Raw genomic sequence first — 21,796 nt, forward strand, 5'->3', positions numbered from 1 at the left:
GATTTTTTAAAAAGACCTCATTTCAGAAAAGAGGCTTTTTAAAGATGTCATTTCAAGAAAAAAAAAGACTTTTTGACGTCATGTATCAGAAAAAAGCCATGTCGGGAAAAAAGCAGACATTTCAGAAAGGCGACTTTTTATAAAGACGCCATTTCAGAAAAATGTGACTTTTAAAGACGTCATTTTAGGGAAAAGGCGACTTTTAAAAAAAGATGTCATTTCAGAAAAAAAGAAACTTTTCAAAAAAGACGTCATTTCAGAAAAAGGCGACTTTTTTTTAAAAAGACGTCATTTCAGAAAAAAGGCGACTTTAGTAAAAAGACGTCATTTCAGAAAAATGATTTTTTCAAAGATATTTTAAAAAAATGTGACTTTTTAAAGATGTCATTTCAGGGAAAAGGCAATTTTTTTAAAGATATCATTTCAGAAAAAGGCGACTTTTTTAAAGATGTCATTTCAGAAAACAAAAAAGCAAGACTTCCTTTTCGGCAGAACCCCAAAACTCCGAAACCATGTCAGTCCGAAACCCTGCTATAAACACAGGGGCTAAACAAAAACGACTTAGATAAAAAAAAAAAAGATGGCATTTTAGAAAAAATGTTTTTAGAAAAAGGCTATACTTTTCATAAAAAAGCAACCTTTTCAATTAAAAAACGACCTTTTATAGTAAAAATTATTTTTTGTCGGAACCCCATCAGTCTAAAACCCCACATCGTTTTTTTTTTAAATAAAAATTATAAAGACTTTAGTTTTAGAAAAAGGCTTAACATTGACAAAAAAGAGATAGTGAAATTTCCGATTCACACCTTTAAAATATGGCCTAGCCTAAAAATAGCCTAGCCGAAACCGGGGATCGAAACCGTTAAACTAATAGGCCTAGGCCTAAGCTGATCCAAATAAATTGTATTTCGGCTACACACAAGGCATGTAGGCCTACCGTATCATTTTTTTGAAGGCCGTTACAATTTACAACTCTAGGCTCATTGTACTGATTCCTTATTTAGGACTACTCAAACTTTCAAAAATAGGGTGTTACATAATTTATACAGTACAAGTTGGAATAGACATGTAGACGTAGGCCTGGTATTCGTGCATTTGCTATGCTATGCCTATGCGTATGCATGAGGATTGGCAAGGCCAGCCTTGTTTTTAATATAAATTGCTTTTAGTTAAAAAAAGTTGCCATTTATATTATACGAAGGCTCAGCATCGGGGCCTATAATTCATATCCACAACGAGGAAGTTCTAATATTATTTAAAAGCCTAAACACTGGCTTCAAAACCAGACGCGTGAACATGGTGAAACGGGTGAAAAAACTCAAAACATAATTGATTGGGAACTGTTTCGCTAGTATAAGCGCGTCACCCACAAGTACTTGGCCAGATCTGGTGAAATAATTACTGGGCCAGTTAAAGGCGGCTAGCACCAGGCTAGCACTTGGCACTGATCCGGCACAATTGCGAGCCATATACGTAGCGCGCTAGTAGTTGCCCAGTACTAGCCGACTTTGTCTTGCCCAATGCTAGCGCTGACTTTTTCCACAGACGTTAAATTTAAAAAACATCTCTTAGGAAAGTTTGTGTTTGTCTTATATAAGCTCGCCGTAATTGCTTTCTTCAGTAGATAGTCAAAATATTATCATAAAAAAACCCATTAAAGATAAAGAAAAAAAATACAGGTATTATTTATTTTCTTTGCAGCCCCAAAATGCTATCTTCAGAAGATAGCAAGCACCGCAAAAAAACATGCAAAATAATAATGTTCCAAAAACCATTCCCCAACACGCGTTCTAGATGATGATTCAGTACGCAAAATCCCGGGCCAAACGGCTACAATTGGCCGCGAGCTTAGAAAGAAATAGCCCATTGGCCGAATGCAAAGCTATAAAGAAATGTTAAAATGACAAAGCTGACAAAAATTTAAAACGGCACTTATATAGCAGAGATTATCAGGAAGTTAAAGAAAAAATTGGAAACAAAAATGCAAAACATGGCTGGCATTAAAAAAAAAGACAATGATGATTCAGTACGGTAGAAATTATCTTTTGTCTTATATAAACTCGCCGTAATTGCTATCTTCAGTAGATAGTCAAAATAATAATCATAAATAAAATCATTAAAGATAAAGAAAAAATAGAGGTATTAATTATTTTCTATGCCCAAAATGCTATCTTCAGAAGATAGCAAGCAAAAAAAAAAACATGCAAAATAATAATGTTCCAAAAACATTGCCCAGCACGCGTTCTAGATGATGATTCAGTATGCAAAATTGGCCTCGCGCTTAGAAAGAAATAGCCAATTGACCGAATGCAAAGCTATGAAGAAATGTTAAAATGACAAAGCTGACTAAAATTTTAAATGGTACTTATATATCAGAGATTACCAGGAACATATTAATAAAGGAAAAAAATATGAAATAAAAATGCAAAACATGGCTAGTATTAAACAAAACAGAAGAAAACAGAAAAACAAACAAAAACCAATGATGATTCAGTGCGGTGGAAATTACCTTTTGTCTTGTATATAAGCTCGCCGTAATTGCTATCTTCAGTAGATAGTCAAAATAATAATCATAACAAAAAACAAAAGATAAAGAAAAAAATATTATTTATTTTCTTGTAGCCCTAAAATGCTATCTTCAGAAGATAGCAAACATAGCAATAAAAAACAAAACAACAACATGTAAAATCTAATAATGTTCCAAAAAACATTGCCCAATACGCGTTCTAGATGATGATTCAGTACGCAAAATCCCGTGGCAAGCAACGGCTTATTTACCACTTCTCCCTACATCATACAAATTCACCCAGCCCCATTTCCCTAATGTGAAATTTAAAAAAAAAAGGAATTTTATTTTGGCAGAGGTGTTTTCACAATCTTTTCAGCCTTTTTCAATAAATATTTTGGCGTATTATAAAATTGAGATCAAATTCTCTCTCTCCTAAACGACATCAACTGTAAAATAATTGGGTATCAAGTTATATAATGTTGTGCAGTCAATATTCATAAGGCCATGTAAAATTAATATTTTGGTTCTCGTCCCTCCCTCCTCAATTTCTGGGATTTGTCAGATTTTTTTTTTTTTTAGATTTTCAATTTTTAAGACTTTGGAATGATTTATGAAATCTTCATACATATAAATAAGTTTATTAGAGAACAAGCATCACTTCCAAGTCTTTTTGTGGTACTCTAGGGATCCCTCAGAATCTCACATTTGAAAAAAAAAAGGGCCTCATCGTTTCCTCAAGCACTGTTGGAGAAGACCGAAAACTACTGACAATGCTAATTTTACATTGGAAAAAAACACAAAAAAACACCTCTCTCCTCATCAATTCATGAAAATCCTCTGGACGAGAACCAAAACATTAATTTTATACGGCCTAATATATTCTTTTATACATATAGGATGCTTTAGTTTTTACACAAAACATATTTCATCCAAAATCTGCCCACTTGGCTATTTTAAAAAGGTAATCAGACTTCCTTAGAATGTGCAACTTTGATAAATTAGCATTAAAATTAAGTTGTTTCTTACGCATTTTAAAAACACTGGCCCGATGACGAATGTCGCTGTGCTTATTTACCTCGCTGTCCAGGTTAGACTCCCTTGCCAGTCATATACGTCGTGCTTATGTATTTTAGTATTAGTCTGTGGAGGGAACAGTCTTGGCGTATCAACAATAAATATTTTCTCATCTCAACCGGTTGGGGTCATTTTTAAAGAGGTACCGTAGCCTACTATATAGGCCTACATAAAAAAAATATAAATAATTTGTGTAAATTTAGTGGTGGAGTTGCATGTGATATGCCAAATGTTGCATGCGCGGTGCGTCATCAGATTTAGCTGTGGACTTGAACCCCCTCTGTGACCGAATGGAATATCTAGCTAGCATGACGTCAAGGAATATTGGCGCGGTTTTTTAAAGCCCATCAGATTGCGTAGACAACAGGACGTGTGTGTGACAGACCATGTGTAGGCCTATGTGTGTACGGCCAGTGCCGGTAATCGTGATAGGTGATGATACAAGATTAGCCAGGAAAAACTGCTTTTATAAAACGGTAGGCTATAAGCTTATGATCAGCATAATAATATCCCATTATTAAAATTGCTATTGCCATAATTGTTGATATGTACAATGCACAACTACGCTGCAATTTTGACCATCAATATTCGTATCGAGTATTAAAATGGTCAACTGGGGGTCAACTTCGCTACATTCATGACATCGGATTATCCATTACAGTTGTCCTGCAGAAGCGTGTAAAATATCAGAAGTATTGTGCCATTTTTTCGGAAAAGCATTGAATTTAGCTCAGTTGTAACTTTTGATGTGCTGAACAAATCCGAGTATGCGTAGGCCTAATTGTAAGAGCCAAAATTATTTCTTTCTAAGATGGCCGCCAAATTCATAATGGCGGCCACTGAGTAAAATTACAACTTTTTGCATCTTCTTGGTGTTCAATTATGTTAATTTCTCACCTTTTTTTTTTTTTATATCTGTTTACCGTATTAAATAAACTTTCGTAAGAACAACCGATAGCTTTCTCGATCAAACTGAATCGCGTACGTGTTGAATAGTTTTTGATCTTCAAATCCAAGATGGCTGCCGATTTTCAGCTCGGAAAGGTAGGCCTACATTTTCAAAGTCGTCGTAGAACCTTCAAATTGAGTTGTCCAGCAAACACGGCAAAACGTTTTCGGGTATAAAACGTTTTAATACCGTTCTAAAAACATTTTTGAAAAATAGATGCAAAACATTTTAACATAGGGCCTAATGTTATTGAAGATTTGAAGTATTTTGGGTACCTTTATAATTCAAGTAGAAATCTTTCTGATTGTTCTAATATAGTAATATAGCAATAAACTAAATTCTGAAAAACAACAAAATACATGCCCAATTTTGGATAGCGTAGATGAAAAAAGAACACAACATTTATATAGTTTTGGGTGTTTTAAAAATCAATCAGAAATATGACATTTGTTTAAAATGTTAGAAACATGTTATAAACATGCTTTGATTTTACTTGAAACTTATCGTAGAACCTTCAAGTTGAGTTGCCCAGTAAACACAAAACGTTTTATTGTCGGGTATAAAACGTTTTAATAACGTTCTGAAACATTTTTGAAAAATAGATGCAAAACGTTTTAACATAATGTTATTGAAGAGTAGACAAAGTGTTTTGGTTACCTTTTATATAAATGCATGTAGAAATCTTTTCTGATTGTTCTAATATAGTAATATAGCAATACTAAACAATTCTGGTTTATTTTTTTCAAGATGACCGCCATTTTCAAATGACCGCTGCTGAAAAACAACAAAATACATGCACATGATTAATACAGGATAATCCTTTCACCTGTTATTGGTATAAAATCAACCAATTATATAGTATAGGCCTAGTGCTCTAGCTGCAGAACAGTTTTGGATTTTGGGTAATCCATTTTTTTTTTCAAGATAGTTGTATTTCAATAGCGGTTGTATCCTTAGCTGAAAAGCATCAAAACACTGAAATAGTTTTGTATGTTTTAAAAATCAGAAATATGAAATTTGTTTAAAATGTTATAAACGTGTTTTAACTTAAAAGTTTGTTTGTGTTATGAACATGCTTTAGTTTTATTCAAAACGTTATAATAATATTTTAATGTCGGAATAACGTTTTCAAACTGTTTTATATAAAAAAAAAACCCCACTGCAACAACATGTTTGAAATGTTGTCTAAATGTTATTGTAAAATTTGTTTTGGCAAACATTTTTGCAAAATATTTTGTCAACTCTTTAATAGCATTATGTTAAAATGTTTTGCATCTATTTTTCAAATATGTTTTTAGAACGTTATTTTATACCCTTTATATAACCCGACAATACAAGCTTCTGTAAAACGTTTTGTGTTTGCAATTCAACTTGTAGACTTTACGACGACTTAGAAAATTTGACCTTTCCGAGCTGTAAATCGGCAGCCATCTTGGACTTGAAGGTCAAAAATAGGTCAAATCGTTATTACTTGTAGTTTTACTGTTAAATCCTCAACTCGGCATCATCATAGCCTAATATGAAGGCTATACGATGAATTTGATTCCTTTGAGCTGATAATTGGCAGCCATTTTGAATTTGACGGTTAACAGGAGGTCAAATCATCAAAGTGTGCCTTATTATGGTAAACAGATATGATATTAAGTGATACACAATCGAATTCCAAGTAGATGCAAAAAGGTGCAAATTTGAATTTGGCGGTCATCTTGGAAAGAAATAATTTTAGCCCTTTGCTTAGCACATTAATCTAGTGTAACTTAATTTTGAACGTTGTGTCAGTTCCTTGACTTCCTTCTGGTCTGCTCTTGAAATCAATAAAAAGCTGTAAAATATCTTTTCATCTTTTGTTGTTGTCCTGGAATGTTGACATTTACAAAATGATGTTTCATGTACAGATTATTATCAGTGCTGTATTTTGATCCACTCGATTTTGACCATTACATGTTCTCAGGGGCGTAGCCAGGATTAATTTTGGGCGGGGAGATGATTTTGAGAAAATGGCCCTTTTCCTAAACTTCTGGAAGAAAGCATAAAGAACTTCATTTTTTCGCTCGATACACTAGCAAATGGGCAAATTTGGAAATTTTTTGACTGAAAAACCACACAAAAAATCTTTTTTCAATTGCTACGCTCGCAAAGTGCCCTTGGTATTTTTTTTGTAGAGGTGCCCCTGTATGTCTTTACAAATTTTTTTCCATGGGGGACATCTCCCTAAAAGTCCTAATAGAAGCCAGTCAGAATACATGTCTTGCAGTGCTAGCTACTAGTGCTTCTTGTTTTTACCTTGTAAAAGGGGTGTTTTTGATGCTCCCGAAACGTCGGTTGTTTTGTCTTTTTAACCCTAAATGTTGGATGTTGTTGTACATATTTAAACAGTTTTTAACAAAATACATGTAGTTTGCGAAAGAAAGTTATTTCCTACCTCTGTAAGGCACATCGTGACGGTCTGTGTGTCAGAGATGTGTCAAAACAAATTATTATTGTCACTGCATTAATAAAGGGAAGGAAACGGCACAGGTGTTTGAGGAAATTTTTCATTGACAGTTGTTACGTCTTGGGGTTCTTGCAGAACTTGGATTGATCTAATAATATTTTTGTTGTTCAAAACGAATTCTTTCAATGGTGAATGGTAATATGGCAGGTGGTGAACACTTGGGGACAATGGTGAAGGATTCTAAGTATGTAAAACATGAATAGCACAGAAAGTGACTTTTAATTTAAGCACATTTCACTAGAGTTTGGTAAGTAATTGGTTTGCTGTTTTGCAGGAATTGAAAAAAAAAACCCAGTTCTTGAATAAACGTTTAATTACGTGCTCATGTATCTTCTGCTTCATTGTCAAGTCTTTCCTCCTTCCTAACTCCTTCCTTCCATCCTAACTGATTCTATGTGTCTCGGAGTGGTTCTGCAAGATCGAGCTGGCTTCCTCCCTCGCTTTTTATTTTTATTTGTTTTACTCTTGTGTTTGTCTGTACTGTCTATCTGTATGTTTGTCTTTCTTGTCTTGTTTGTTCACTTTGTCTGTCTATTGTCTGTTTTATGTTAATGTTTTTTGTTTCATGTTTTATGTATGTTTTATGTTTGTCTGTACTGTCTATCTGTATGTTTGTCTTTCTTGTCTTGTGCACTTTGTCTGTCTATTGTCTGTTTTGAGCTGGCTTCCTCCCTTGCTTTTTACTCTTTGTCTTACTCTTGTGTTTGTCTGTACTGTCTATATGTATGTTTGACTTTCTTGTCTTGCTTGTGCACTTTGTCTGTCTATTGTTTGTTTTATGTTTTTTGTTTCATGTTTTATGTATGTTTTGTGTTTGTGTGTAAATTCCTTCCATCCTAACTGATTTTATGTGTCTTGTCTGTCTCTGACCTCTCTCACAGAAATAAATTCCTGTCCGACCGATTGTACTGTACAATTGCAACCAATTGTGCAGTACAAATGCTATTGTATATCACCAAGACAGTACTGTCGGCGACCGGTGCCCCTTGTTTGTTTTGTCTTAATGTTTTTTGTTTCATATTTTTTTGTTTCATGTTTTATGTTTCATGTTTTATGTTTCATGTTTTATGTTCCATGTTTTATGTTTTGTGTTTGTCTGTACTGTCTATCTGTATGTTTGTCTTTCTTGTCTTGTTTGTGCACTTTGTCTGTCTATTGTCTGTTTTATGTTAATGTTTTTTGTTTCATGTTTTATGTTATGTTTTATGTATGCTTGCTGCCTCCCGGTTTCCTTGTCTCAGGATCGCTACCTGAGATCAAGGCGACTCCCCCCCTCCCGGCTTGTCTCAGGATGGCTACCTGAGATCAAGGCGACTCCCCCCCCTCCCGGCTTGTCTCAGGATGGCTACCTGAGATCAAGGCGACTCCCACCCAGGCTCCCACCTCCCGGCTTGTCTCAGGATGGCTACCTGAGATCAAGCCGATTTCCTCCCTCCTGTCTTCCTCCTGTCTCTGACTTGCAGAAGTAAATTCCTGTCCGACCGATTGTACTGTACAATTGCAACCAATTGTGCAGTACAAATGCTATTGTATATCACCAAGACAGTACTGTCGGCGACCGGTGCCCCTTGTTTGTTTTGTCTTAATGTTTTTTGTTTTATGTTTCATGTTTCATGTTTCATGTTTCACGTTTTACGTTTCACGTTTCACGTTTCACGTTTCACGTTTCACGTTTCATGTTTCATGTTTCATGTTTCATGTTTCACGTTTCACGTTTTATGTTTCATGTTTTACGTTTCATGTTTTACGTTTCTTGTTTTACGTTTTATGTTTCATGTTTTATGTTTCATGTTTTACGTTTTACGTTTAACGTTTTATGTTTTATGTTTCATGTTTCATTTTTCACGTTTTATGTTTCATGTTTACTGTCTATCTGTATGTTTGTCTTGTATGTGCACTTTGTCTGTCTATAATTGTTTGTTTTATGTTAATGTTTTTTGTTTTCATGTTTTATGTTATGTTTTTATGTATGTTTTGTGGTTGTATTGTTCATGTTGTGTTTAAGTGCAAGGTATAGGGATGTGGCAGGGGGAGAGGGTGCGCATAGCTGTATTTATATTAATATACTAACATTTCTATTCTGTTTTTTTAGTGTGTGTAGGGGTGTGTGTGCAGATGGCTTTGTGGAGACGGGAATTGGAGTTACGACAGAAGAGGACTCAATAAATGGTCAGTATTTTGCTTTCTATATTTTTTGTATGTGTTTGTGTTGTCCCTGTGGAGTGGAGGAGGATGAGGAGTGGAGATTTATGAGGAGTGGAGGGGGATGAGGAATGGAGGGGGAGGAGGAGTGGAGGAGGAGGAGGAGTGGAGGAGGAGGAAGCGAAGGAGGATAGTAGGAACATTTCACTTGAATTGCTGAGTATGAAGCCCACTCTATGTCGACTTCCTGAGCCTTTTCAGCTTACATAATGCGTAGATAACATCCTTGCTGTTCATCATGCTTGTAAGAAATACTGAAGTGAATAGATCTATATATTGATCGGGAGTTCAGTGTCTGGTATCTGGTTAGGCTAGGGTTAGAGATAGGGTTAGGGCCAGGGATAGGGTTAGATGTGGGGTTAGGGCTAGGGTTAGAGATAGGGAGGTTAGAACTAGGATTAGGGCCAGGGTTGGATGGGGTTAGGTTAGAGATACCAGCCTGCATTTTTGCATCAGTACATAGAACCTACTCATGAGAAGCATTTAGTGCAAACACGGTGAGCAGTACGAGTGTTGTCTAAGTGTTATGTGTCCCTGGATTGTCTTTTGTTTGTCTTCAGAACGTGGTCCAATGCTTGGTGGTTGGAGCATCCTGTTCCTGTTTTCATTGCATTTTTACTGACACTCTTTTTTTTTCGTAAGTGATTTTATTCTGTCAGATCATAGTTTTGCTAAATCAGTGAAGCTTGCTTAAACGAGAAACAAACAATGAGCTGTACAACACAAAGACCACTAACCAGGACCATTCAAGAAAAGTAGATGGATTAGCAACATACTTCAGGATGAGCCCTCAGGACGAACTACTTAACATCTATGCCTTCAACCCAACCCAACCCACTGTGCCACCGTATTAAATGAGGTCAGCTGGATTTAATGAGACAGGACACCACTACCAGGTAAGTAATTACAGCACTGACAAAACCCCAAATTTCATTAATCTGCCCCGACTTCATAAAAAGAACTTACCACTTACTTGTATAATTTAATCCCTTAAAACTTGTATTTAATTATGATCCATCATCCTTACCAATCTAAGCACTGTTAGTGCACTAAATGTGTGATTTTGAATAATTCAATTTATGTTTCATTAAATTGATATTTTGTAAACAGTTAGTTTCTTAATTTGAATCTGATATGAAAGCAACAGCAAAACTAGTTTGGAAAATATTTTCAGAAAAATTGAACGAGCACATACAACTCATATATAATCAAATAAACATCTCAAAAAAAGTAACTACCCCCCTTAAATAATGACCATTGTTCAAAAACGGGTGATTGTATTACAAATCTGTAAAATGCGTTGGAAGCAGAATTTATTTCTGCACATTTTGTCGCCTCATTTGCAGCAATCGACTAAATATTGACGTCACAGCGTACATTTAAATCCATTCAACCCAAGATTTGAAAGTTGTACAGTAAATTGTATTGATTTTGTATTCGGTGTAATGGAAGGAAATCTGTGTAATGATATCTGAGTGTTTTTGTATTGTAAAAAATTGTATGTAAATTGCAACTTTCATATCTGGACCTCACTACATTAAATTGACCGGTGTTTTATTGTTTTCTGGGCTATCGTATCAAATGAGGTGTCAAAGTGCGCAGAAATAAATTCTGCTTCCAACGCATTTCACAGATACAATGGCCCCTTTTTGAATAATGACCATTATTTAAGGGGGGTTAGTTACTTTTTTTGAGATGTTTATATTTTAGTTATATATTATAGTTTGCTGTATTTTGTTTGACCCCCAGTGGAGGCACTATGGGGGAGGGGGGCAAGAGGGGCATTTGTCCCCTCCAAATATTTCCATCTTAAGTGGCAATTTTGCACACAATTGGTTGATTTTGCACACCCTGAAATCCACTTTTATCCCCATGCCCCCTCCGAAAACAAATCCTGGTGCCGCCATTGTTGACCCCTGAGCACAATTTATCACTGACCTAAAACAATACCCATTTTCCTTATTGCAGCTTATCACTACAGCAAGCATGTGATGGCAATGTTATCGTGGTTACCATGACAAGTATCTTCGGAATTACCTGGTAAGCATTGGCTAATAAATGATATACTAGGCGATCACATGTATTTGGCGGTTCTCGGCTGTCGCGAATGTACATACCAAGTTTCATGCCCATACAACAGTTTATACGAATTTGACTTCAGATGACCCCAAATGACCTTCCTAAAATTTGGCTCCAAATCTTGACTGTACCCACCAAGTTTCATGCCGATATGCTAATTTTGACCTTCCAAAAAATTGGTTGTACCCGCCGTTTCATGCCCATGGCAGTTTTTTACTCATTTGACCTCAGATGACGCCTGATGTCAATCGAGTGACCTTGGCCCACTAACCAAAACACTTATTCTGTCTTGGGCCAAATTGCGCCCACCCCCAAATTTGAGGAAAGTGATATATTTATCTATTAATGATTAAAAGTAGCATTTTTCTTATTATTTGACCAGACCAGTTATATTTGCCTATTTCTCAAGTTGAGAAAAATAGGTTTTTGCATAATTGTTTTCCTCTCACATAAAATGGTGATACTTTGAGTATACTAGTAAATATATACCGCAAAGATTCGCTTTATGTCGCACATGGGCTCATAGGTAAATTTTATGTCTAAATAGTGAACTCCCACCTCTGAAAATCCCAACAAGAATTAAGGGTTGGTGCCCTTATTTGCTGGTGGGATCTTTATAGGAGAGCACATTTAGCTTGTGTGTAAAATTCCAGTTATGTCAAGGGAGCCCATATATCTGCGCCATTAGGCAAATCTTTACAGTAGCTATGCTCCTCTTAGCTTCAAATTAAACCAACCAGAAGTTAACTCCCACAGTAAAGGATATCGATATGACTTACTGGTCCAGCTAAATAATGGAGACATGAAGGAACCCAGTCACAGACTGGAATATTGCACCCAAATATGTCTTACATTATTTGTCCTTTCGAATAATCACTCGCTTGTTTACTTTCTTTTTCAGTGTTTTGGTATCTGATTGCGCCTGGTACATCTCTAGTTCTTGCAAGTCAACCATGAGCCCACGTGTCACAGCAAAACCTATCAAATGTTCCAAGCATTTAAGGACTGCTTCAAAAACACCCAAGGACAATATCTCCTTGGAACACTGGATCATTCAACATACAGAACAGCGAAGCATAATGACAAAAATAGCAGTAATTACCTTTCAACTTGATTATTAATTGACATAACTACATGTGCCCGTCCATGTATCATGACTCCTAAGGCGGCTGGCATTTTCTTCGGAAGGGGGGGGGGGGGTCCCAAATTTACAAAAGGTCAGCGTCAATAAAATAGCGACCCCCTCTATGTGAACACTTGGGGACAATGGTGAAGGATTCTAAGTATGTAAAAACATGAATGGCACAGAAAGTGACTTTTAATTTAAGCACATTTCACTAGAGTTTGGTAAGTAATTGGTTTGCTGTTTTGCAGGAATTGAAAAAAAAAAACCCAATTCTTGAATAAGCGTTTAATTACGTGCTCATGTATCTTTTGCTTCATTGTCATGTCTTTCCTCCTTCCTAACTCCTTCCTTCCATCCAAACTGATTCTATGTGTCTTGTGTTTGTCTGTACTGTCTATCTGTATGTTTGTCTTTCTTGTCTTGTTTGTTCGCTTTGTCTGTCTATTTTCTGTTTTATGTTAATGTTTTTTTGTTTCATGTTTTATGTATGTTTTATGTTTGTCTGTACTGCCTATCTGTATGTTTGTCTTTCTTGTCTTGTGCACTTTGTCTGTCTATTGTCTGTTTTGAGCAGGCTTCCTCCCTTGCTTTTTACTCTTTGTCTTACTCTTGTGTTTGTCTGTACTGTCTATATGTATGTTTGACTTTCTTGTCTTGTTTGTGCACTTTGTCTGTCTATTGTCTGTTTTATGTTAATGTTTTTTGTTTCATGTTTTATGTATGTTTTGTGTTTGTCTGTACTGTCTATCTGTATGTTTGTCTTTCTTGTCTTGCTTGTGCACTTTGCCTGTCTATTGTCTGTTTTATGTTAATGTGTTTTGTTTCTTGTTTTATGTATGTTTTGTGTTTGTGTGTAAATTCCTTCCATCCTAACTGATTCTATGTGTCTTGTCTGTCTCTGACCTCTCTTGCAGAAGTAAATTCCTGTCCGACCGATTGTACTGTACAATTGCAACCAATTGTGCAGTACAAATGCTATTGTATATCACCAAGACAGTACTGTCGGCGACCGGTGCCCCTTGTTTGTTTTGTCTTAATGTTTCATATTTTTTGTTTCATATTTTTTGTTTCATGTTGTATGTTTCATGTTTTATGTTTCATGTTTTATGTTCCATGTTTTATGTTTTGTGTATGTTTTGTGTTTGTCTATACTGTCTATCTGTATGTTTGTCTTTCTTGTCTTGTTTGTGCACTTTGTCTATTGTCTGTTTTATGTTAATGTTTTTTGTTTCATGTTTTATGTATGTTTTATGTATGTTTTGTGTTTGTCTGTACTGTCTATCTGTATGTTTGTCTTTCTTGTCTTGCTTGTGCACTTTGTCTGTCTATTGTCTGTTTTATGTTAATGTTTTTTGTTTCATGTTTATGTATGTTTTATGTATGTTTTGTGTTTGTCTGTACTGTCTATCTGTATGTTTGTCTTTCTTGTCTTGTTTGTGCACTTTGTCTGTCTATTGTCTGTTTTATGTTAATGTTTTTTGTTTCATGTTTATGTATGTTTTATGTATGTTTTGTGTTTGTCTGTACTGTCTATCTGTATGTTTGTCTTTCTTGTCTTGCTTGTGCACTTTGTCTGTCTATTGTCTGTTTTATGTTAATGTTTTTTGTTTCATGTTTATGTATGTTTTATGTATGTTTTGTGTTTGTCTGTACTGTCTATCTGTATGTTTGTCTTTCTTGTCTTGTTTGTGCACTTTGTCTGTCTATTGTCTGTTTTATGTTAATGTTTTTTGTTTCATGTTTATGTATGTTTTATGTATGTTTTGTGTTTGTCTGTACTGTCTATCTGTATGTTTGTCTTTCTTGTCTTGTTTGTGCACTTTGTCTGTCTATTGTCTGTTTTATGTTAATGTTTTTTGTTTCATGTTTATGTATGTTTTATGTATGTTTTGTGTTTGTCTGTACTGTCTATCTGTATGTTTGTCTTTCTTGTCTTGTTTGTGCACTTTGTCTGTCTATTGTCTGTTTTATGTTAATGTTTTTTGTTTCATGTTTATGTATGTTTTATGTATGTTTTGTGTTTGTCTGTACTGTCTATCTGTATGTTTGTCTTTCTTGTCTTGCTTGTGCACTTTGTCTGTCTATTGTCTGTTTTATGTTAATGTTTTTTGTTTCATGTTTATGTATGTTTTATGTATGTTTTGTGTTTGTCTGTACTGTCTATCTGTATGTTTGTCTTTCTTGTCTTGTTTGTGCACTTTGTCTGTCTATTGTCTGTTTTATGTTAATGTTTTTTGTTTCATGTTTTATGTATGTTTTATGTATGTTTTGTGTTTGTCTGTACTGTCTATCTGTATGTTTGTCTTTCTTGTCTTGCTTGTGCACTTTGTCTGTCTATTGTCTGTTTTATGTTAATGTTTTTTGTTTCATGTTTTATGTTATGTTTTATGTATGCTTGCTGCCTCCCGGTTTCCTTGTCTCAGGATGGCTACCTGAGATCAAGGCGACTCCCCCCTCCCGGCTTGTCTCAGGATGGCTACCTGAGATCAAGACGACTCCCCCCCTCCCGGCTTGTCTCAGGATGGCTACCTGAGATCAAGCCGATTTCCTCCCTCCTGTCTTCCTCCTGTCTCTGACCTCTCTTGCAGAAGTAAATTCCTGTCCGACCGATTGTACTGTACAATTGCAACCAATTGTGCAGTACAAATGCTATTGTATATCACCAAGACAGTACTGTCGGCGACCGGTGCCCCTTGTTTGTTTTGTCTTAATGTTTTTTGTTTCATATTTTTTGTTTCATATTTTTTGTTTCATGTTGTATGTTTCATGTTTTATGTTTCATGTTTTATGTTCCATGTTTTATGTTTTGTGTATGTTTTGTGTTGGTCTATACTGTCTATCTGTATGTTGTCTTTCTTGTCTTGTTTGTACACTTTGTCTGTCTATTGTCTGTTTTATGTTAATGTTTTATGTTTCATGTTTATGTATGTTTTATGTATGTTTTGTGTTTGTCTGTACTGTCTATCTGTATGTTTGTCTTTCTTGTCTTGCTTGTGCACTTTGTCTGTCTATTGTCTGTTTTATGTTAATGTTTTTTGTTTCATGTTTATGTATGTTTTATGTATGTTTTGTGTTTGTCTGTACTGTCTATCTGTATGTTTGTCCTTGTCTTGCTTGTGCACTTTGTCTGTCTATTGTCTGTTTTATGTTAATGTTTTTTGTTTCATGTTTATGTATGTTTTATGTATGTTTTGTGTTTGTCTGTACTGTCTATCTGTATGTTTGTCTTTCTTGTCTTGTTTGTGCACTTTGTCTGTCTATTGTCTGTTTTATGTTAATGTTTTTGTTTCATGTTTATGTATGTTTTATGTATGTTTTGTGTTTGTCTGTACTGTCTATCTGTATGTTTGTCTTTCTTGTCTTGTTTGTGCACTTTGTCTGTCTATTGTCTGTTTTATGTTAATGTTTTATGTTTCATGTTTCATGTTTCACGTTTTATGTTTCATGTTTTACGTTTCATGTTTTACGTGTCATGTTTTACGTTTCATGTTTTACGTTTTATGTTTCATGTTTCATGTTTCATGTTTCATGTTTCATGTTTCACGTTTTATGTTTCATGTTTACTGTCTATCTGTATGTTTGTCTTGTTTGTGCACTTTGTCTGTCTATAATTGTTTGTTTTTATGTTAATGTTTTTTGTTTTCATGTTTTATGTTATGTTTTTATGTATGTTTTGTGGTTGTATTGTTCATGTTGTGTTTAAGTGCAAGGTATAGGGATGTGGCAGGGGGGAGAGGGTGCGCTTAGCTGTATTTATATTTATGTACTAACATTTCTATTCTGTTTTTTTGGTGTGTGTGCAGATGGCTTTGTGGAGACAGGAAGAGTTACGACAGAAGAGGACTCGATAAATGGTCAGTATTTTGCTTTCTATATTTTTTGTATGTGTTTGTGTTGTCCCTGTGGAGTGGAGGAGGATGAGGAGTGGGGATGAGGAATGGCGGGGGAGGAGGCGTGGAGGAGGATGAGGAGTGGAGGAGAGGAGGAAGCGAAGGAGGATAGTAGGAGCATTTTACTTGAATTGCTGAGTATGAAGCCCACTCTTATGTCGACTTCCTGAGCCTTTTCAGCTTACATAATACGTAGATAACATCCTTGCTGTTCATCATGCTTGTAAGAAATACTGAAGTGAATAGATCTATATATTGATCGGGAGTTCAGTGTCTGGTATCTGGTTAGGCTAGGGCTAGAGATAGGGTTAGGGCCAGGGGATAGGGTTAGATGTGGGGTTAGGGCTAGGGTTAGAGATAGGGGAGGGTTAGAACTAGGATTAGGGCCAGGGTTGGATGGGTTTAGGTTAGAGATACCAGCCTGCATTTTTGCATCCGTACATAGAACCTACTCATGAGAAGCATTTAGTGCAAACACGGTGAGCAGTACGAGTGTTGTCTAAGTGTTATGTTTCCCTGGATTGTCTTTTGTTTGTCTTCAGAAAGTGGTCCAATGCTTGGCGGTTGGAGCATTCTGTTCCTGTTTTCATTGCATTTTTACTGACACTCTTTTTTTTTCGTAAGTGATTTTATTCTGTCAGATCATAGTTTTGCTAAATCATTGAAGCTTGCTTAAACGAGAAACAAACAATGAGCTGTACAACACAAAGACCACTAACCAGGACCATTCAAGAAAAGTAGATGGATTAGCAACATACTTCAGGACGAGCCCTCAGGACGAACTACTTAACATCTATGCCTTCAACCCATCCCAACCCCCACTGTGCCACCGTATTAAATGAGGTCAGCTGGATTTAATGAGACAGGACACCACTACCAGGTAAGTACTTACAGCACTGACAAAACCCCAAATTTCATTAATCTGCCCCGACTTCATAAAAAGAACTTACCACTTACTTGTATAATTTAATCCCTTAAAACTTGTATTTTCTTATGATCCATCATCCTTACCAATCCAAGCACTGTTATTGCACTAAATGTGTGATTTTGAATAATTGAATTTATGTTTCAATAAATTTATATTTTGTAAACATTTACGGCAGTTTCTTAATTTGAATCTGATATGAAAGCAACAGCAAAACTAGTTTGGAAAATATTTTCAGAAAAATTGAACGAGCACATACAACTCATATACAGGGTGTATCAAAATGATGGGTACCGAAGACTTCGCATTTTTTGCCTAATTGTTTTACTAGTTTTTGTGTCCGTTTAGGATTAATTGTTTAAATATTTGTAATTATAGTTGTTTTATCTTCTCTAAGAATTTTATATCATAACGATAGCACATTCTGTTCAGAAGTTACATGATTCTAAAGGAAAGTAGGTGTTTTTACACTTTTCATCGTAACGCTGGATCAGTAGCGCACTATTTCAAAGCTCCATTTTACTGCAAATACCTTGTGAGAATCATATGTTGAAAATCATGGAAATGTTTAATATTTTCCTTGCCTATTTCTTCGTTCATAATATATATAAATGTTATAATCAATATTTATTGGTTGAGAGTAATATTATTGACTTGAATAATTTAGGTAGGGTGAAAGAAGTTTGTGTATCAACACCTTCCAGGGCGGTAATTTAAATAAGTAGTATCGAGATTACTAAGTAGATGGTGTGGCAGAATGGCTATAGACTGTATTTTAGTTTAGGTTATTGGAATGGCCCCACAGTATTCCACACTTCAGTGTGCATTCATAGTTGAGAATGACTGGTTGACACGAAGCTATGGAGAAGTGCAGAGAAGATTTAGAAGACAATACCCAAGCGCAAGGAGTATCCCATGCAAACATGCTATAACTTGCAATGTTTTAAAATTTGATATGGGCTTGCAGTTACAGAATGGATCCATCCCAGGTGTTAAGTTCTTTCAAGATAGGGCTTCACCTCACACTGCCAGAGTCGTAAGAAAGGGATTTCAGGAACTATCGTTCTAAAAGCATGTGTAAAGCAATTCTATGCTATGTAGACTGAGGTGAGATATTCAGCATCGAAGTGGTTACGTAATTCTCTTGGTTACCGGATCACGCTATTTTTATATCCTTCGAGTACCATATACTTTGTGTGGTGATTGTTTCGATCGTAGTTCATTACTCTGGCGCGTGATCCCGTTGGCATAGTAACATTACGTAACTTCGATACTGAATTGAAGAGCATGTATGCAATAAATGGTTCAAGCAGTGAACCTATTCATCTTGTGTTGTGAAAGTAAAACCATGATTACGTTGATCTTCGTTTAAATGACAATAGGTCCCAGTTGCATCAACCTATCAACTTCAGATTAATAGATCAATAAGTTAACATATGCCCCTTTCTATTTATAGTACAAAAACCATATTAATTAGCAATTTTATATTTTTGATTAATTTTTGAAAATGTCACATAGCCCGGTACCAATAATTTTGATACACCTTGTATAATCAAATAAACATCTCAAAAAAAAGTAACTACCTCCCCTTAAATAATGACCATTGTTCAAAAACGGGTGATTGTATTACAAATCTGTCAAATGCGTTGGAAGCAGAATTTATTTCTGCACATTTTGTCGCCTCATTTGCAGCAATCGACTAAATATTGACGTCACAGCGTACATTTGAATCCATTCAACCCAAGATTTGAAAGTTGTACAGTAAATTGTATTGATTTTGTATTCGGTGTAATGGAAGGAAATCTGTGTAATGATATCTGAGTGTTTTTGTATTGTAAAAATTTGTATGTAAATTGCAACTTTAAAATCTGGACCTCACTACATTAAATTGACCGGTGTTTTATTGTTTTCTGGGCTATCGTATCAAATGAGGTGTCAAAGTGCGCAGAAATAAATTCTGCTTCCAACGCATTTCACAGATTTGTAATACAATGGCCCCTTTTTGAATAATGACCATTATTTAAGGGGGGTTAGTTACTTTTTTTGAGATGTTTATATTTTAGTTATATATTATAGTTTGCTGTATTTTGTTTGACCCCCAGTGGAGGCACTATGGGGGAGGGGGGGCAAGAGGGGCATTTGTCCCCTCCAAATATTTCCATCTTAAGTGGCAATTTTGCACACAATTGGTTGATTTTGCACACCCTGAAATCCACTTTTATCCCCATGCCCCCTCCGAAAACAAATCCTGGTGCCGCCATTGTTGACCCCTGAGCACAATTTATCACTGACCTATAACAATACCCATTTTCCTTATTGCAGCTTATCACTACAGCAAGCATGTGATGGCAATGTTATCATGGTTACCATGACAAGTATCTTCGGAATTACCTGGTAAGCATTGGCTAATAAATGATATACTAGGCGATCACATGTATTTGGCGGTTCTCGGCTGTCGCGAATGTACATACCAAGTTTCATGCCCATACAACAGTTTATACGAATTTGACTTCAGATGACCCTAAATGACCTTCCTAAAATTTGGCTCCAAATCTTGACTGTACCCACCAAGTTTCATGCCCATATGCTAATTTTGACCTTCCAAAAAATTGGTTATACTCGCCGTTTCATGCCCATGGCAGTTTTTTTACTCATTTGACCTCAGATGACCCCTGATGTCAATCGAGTGACCTTGGCCCACTAACCAAAACACTTATTCTGTCTTGGGCCAAATTCCGCCCACCCCCAAATTTGAGGAAAGTGATATATTAATCTATTAATGATTACAAGTAGCATTTTTCTTATTATTTGACCAGACCAGTTATATTTGCCTATTTCTCAAGTTGAGAAAAATAGGTTTTTGCATATTTTTTTCCCTCTCACATAAAATGGTGATACTTTGAGTACACTAGTAAATATATACCATAAAGATTCGCTTTATGTCGCATATGGGCTCTTAGGTAAATTTTATGTCTAAATCCCACCTCTGAAAACTCTGTGAACTCCCACCTCTGAAAATCCCAACAAGAATGAAGGGTTGTCCTTATTTGCTGGTGGGATCTTTATAGGAGAGCACATTTAGCTTGTGTCTATAATTCCAGTTATGTCAAGGGAGCCCATATATCTGCGCCATGCATTAGGCAAATCTTTACAGTAGCTATGCTCCTCTTAACTTCAAATTAAACAAACCAACCAGAAGTTAACTCCCACAGTAAAGGACTTACTGGTCCAGCTAAATTGACCATAATGGAGACACGAAGGAACCCAGTCACAGACTGGAATATTGCACCAAATATGTCTCACATTATTTGTCCTTTCGAATAATCACTCGCTTGTTTACTTTCTTTTTCAGTGTTTTGGTATCTGATTGCGCCTGGTCTATCTCTAGTTCTTGCAGTCAACCATGCACCCACCTGTCACAGCAAAACCTATCATATGTTCCAAGCATTTAAGGACTGCTTCAAAAACACCCAGGAACAATATCTCCTTGGAACACTGGATCAACATACAGAACAGCGAAGCATAATGACAAAAATAGCAGTAATTCACTTTCAACTTGATTATTAATTGACATAACTACATGTGCACGTCCATGTATCATGACTCCTAAGGGGCTGGCATTTTCTTCGGAAGGGGGGTCCCAAATTTACAAAAAGGTCAGCGTCAATAAAATTGCGACCCGCTCTATTTCATCAACAACAAAATTATGACCCCCTCCATCACTGATACACCTTACCCCTTAAACAGGCTAAAATTGTATTGAAATAAGTCTTTTTGAATAAAATAAACACACTATCTGTGGTCATCTTGTGACTCCCTACATTTTAGTCATCAAACATTTTATGACCCCCATTTTTCTTTCCAGAAATGTATGACCCGCCCTGTATATTTGGGACTCCCCCCTTCCGAAGAAAATACCAGCCCCCTAACCCCAAGAAGAACAATATTGCCACTGGTATATATAAGCTACTTACTGATAAGGGTATGGATACTGGTCATCTTATCTTTTTGCTGCCATTGTAAATTGTATTTTATATAAATGTTATATGGGATGCAGCACATCAAAAGGGGGACTTCGCGGCAAAATGCTTTTCAAGATATAGATTAAAATAGACCGATAAAATATGAATGCTTTGATCAATTTTAGCAAATGAGGTGTCATTTTAAAGCTTGCAAATGCATTCAAAGCAGAATACTGAACTCAAAATTGACCGCACCTGCAAAGTCCTCACTTTTGATGTGCTGCATCACATATATAACTTTGGTTCTAAAACTGACCATTTTTAATTTTGTTCAATTTGTAAAGTACATTGTTATAATGATGTATATCAATTGTCTCTTAGTTGGTTGTTGCTATTATAGCAATAATTTCAAGGTCTGATAGTAAATGAATTCTAATGTCATGCTCAAAAACTGATTTGGTGTAAGGCGACAAAAAATAAATGTTCTACAGGACATATTTTTTTAGCTGTATGAAATTAATGTAAAGTTTCAAAATATGTTTGAAAAACATTTTTGGACCATTCAGCCTCTAACAGAAAAAAAATA

General features: G+C 35.7%; 2 long non-coding RNA genes across 3 annotated transcripts; both read left to right on the forward strand.

The window, feature by feature from the left end:
* Positions 1-3,986: 3,986 nt before the first annotated feature.
* Positions 3,987-20,856, forward strand: LOC140160315 (uncharacterized). 2 transcript variants are annotated; one of them, XR_011859942.1, is made up of 4 exons: positions 3,987-4,059; positions 16,237-16,287; positions 19,571-19,642; positions 20,601-20,856. It is a non-coding gene; the product is annotated as an uncharacterized lncRNA (long non-coding RNA). The 2 variants fall into 2 exon arrangements; XR_011859943.1 differs by lacking the exons at positions 3,987-4,059; positions 16,237-16,287 and adding an exon at positions 16,416-17,203.
* Positions 9,627-13,715, forward strand: LOC140160314 (uncharacterized). The gene is made up of 3 exons (XR_011859941.1): positions 9,627-10,124; positions 11,197-11,268; positions 12,209-13,715. It is a non-coding gene; the product is annotated as an uncharacterized lncRNA (long non-coding RNA).
* Positions 20,857-21,796: the final 940 nt, after the last annotated feature.

The sequence above is a fragment of the Amphiura filiformis genome, chromosome 9 (assembly GCF_039555335.1).
Source record: "Amphiura filiformis chromosome 9, Afil_fr2py, whole genome shotgun sequence".
NCBI lineage: Eukaryota > Metazoa > Echinodermata > Ophiuroidea > Amphilepidida > Amphiuridae > Amphiura > Amphiura filiformis.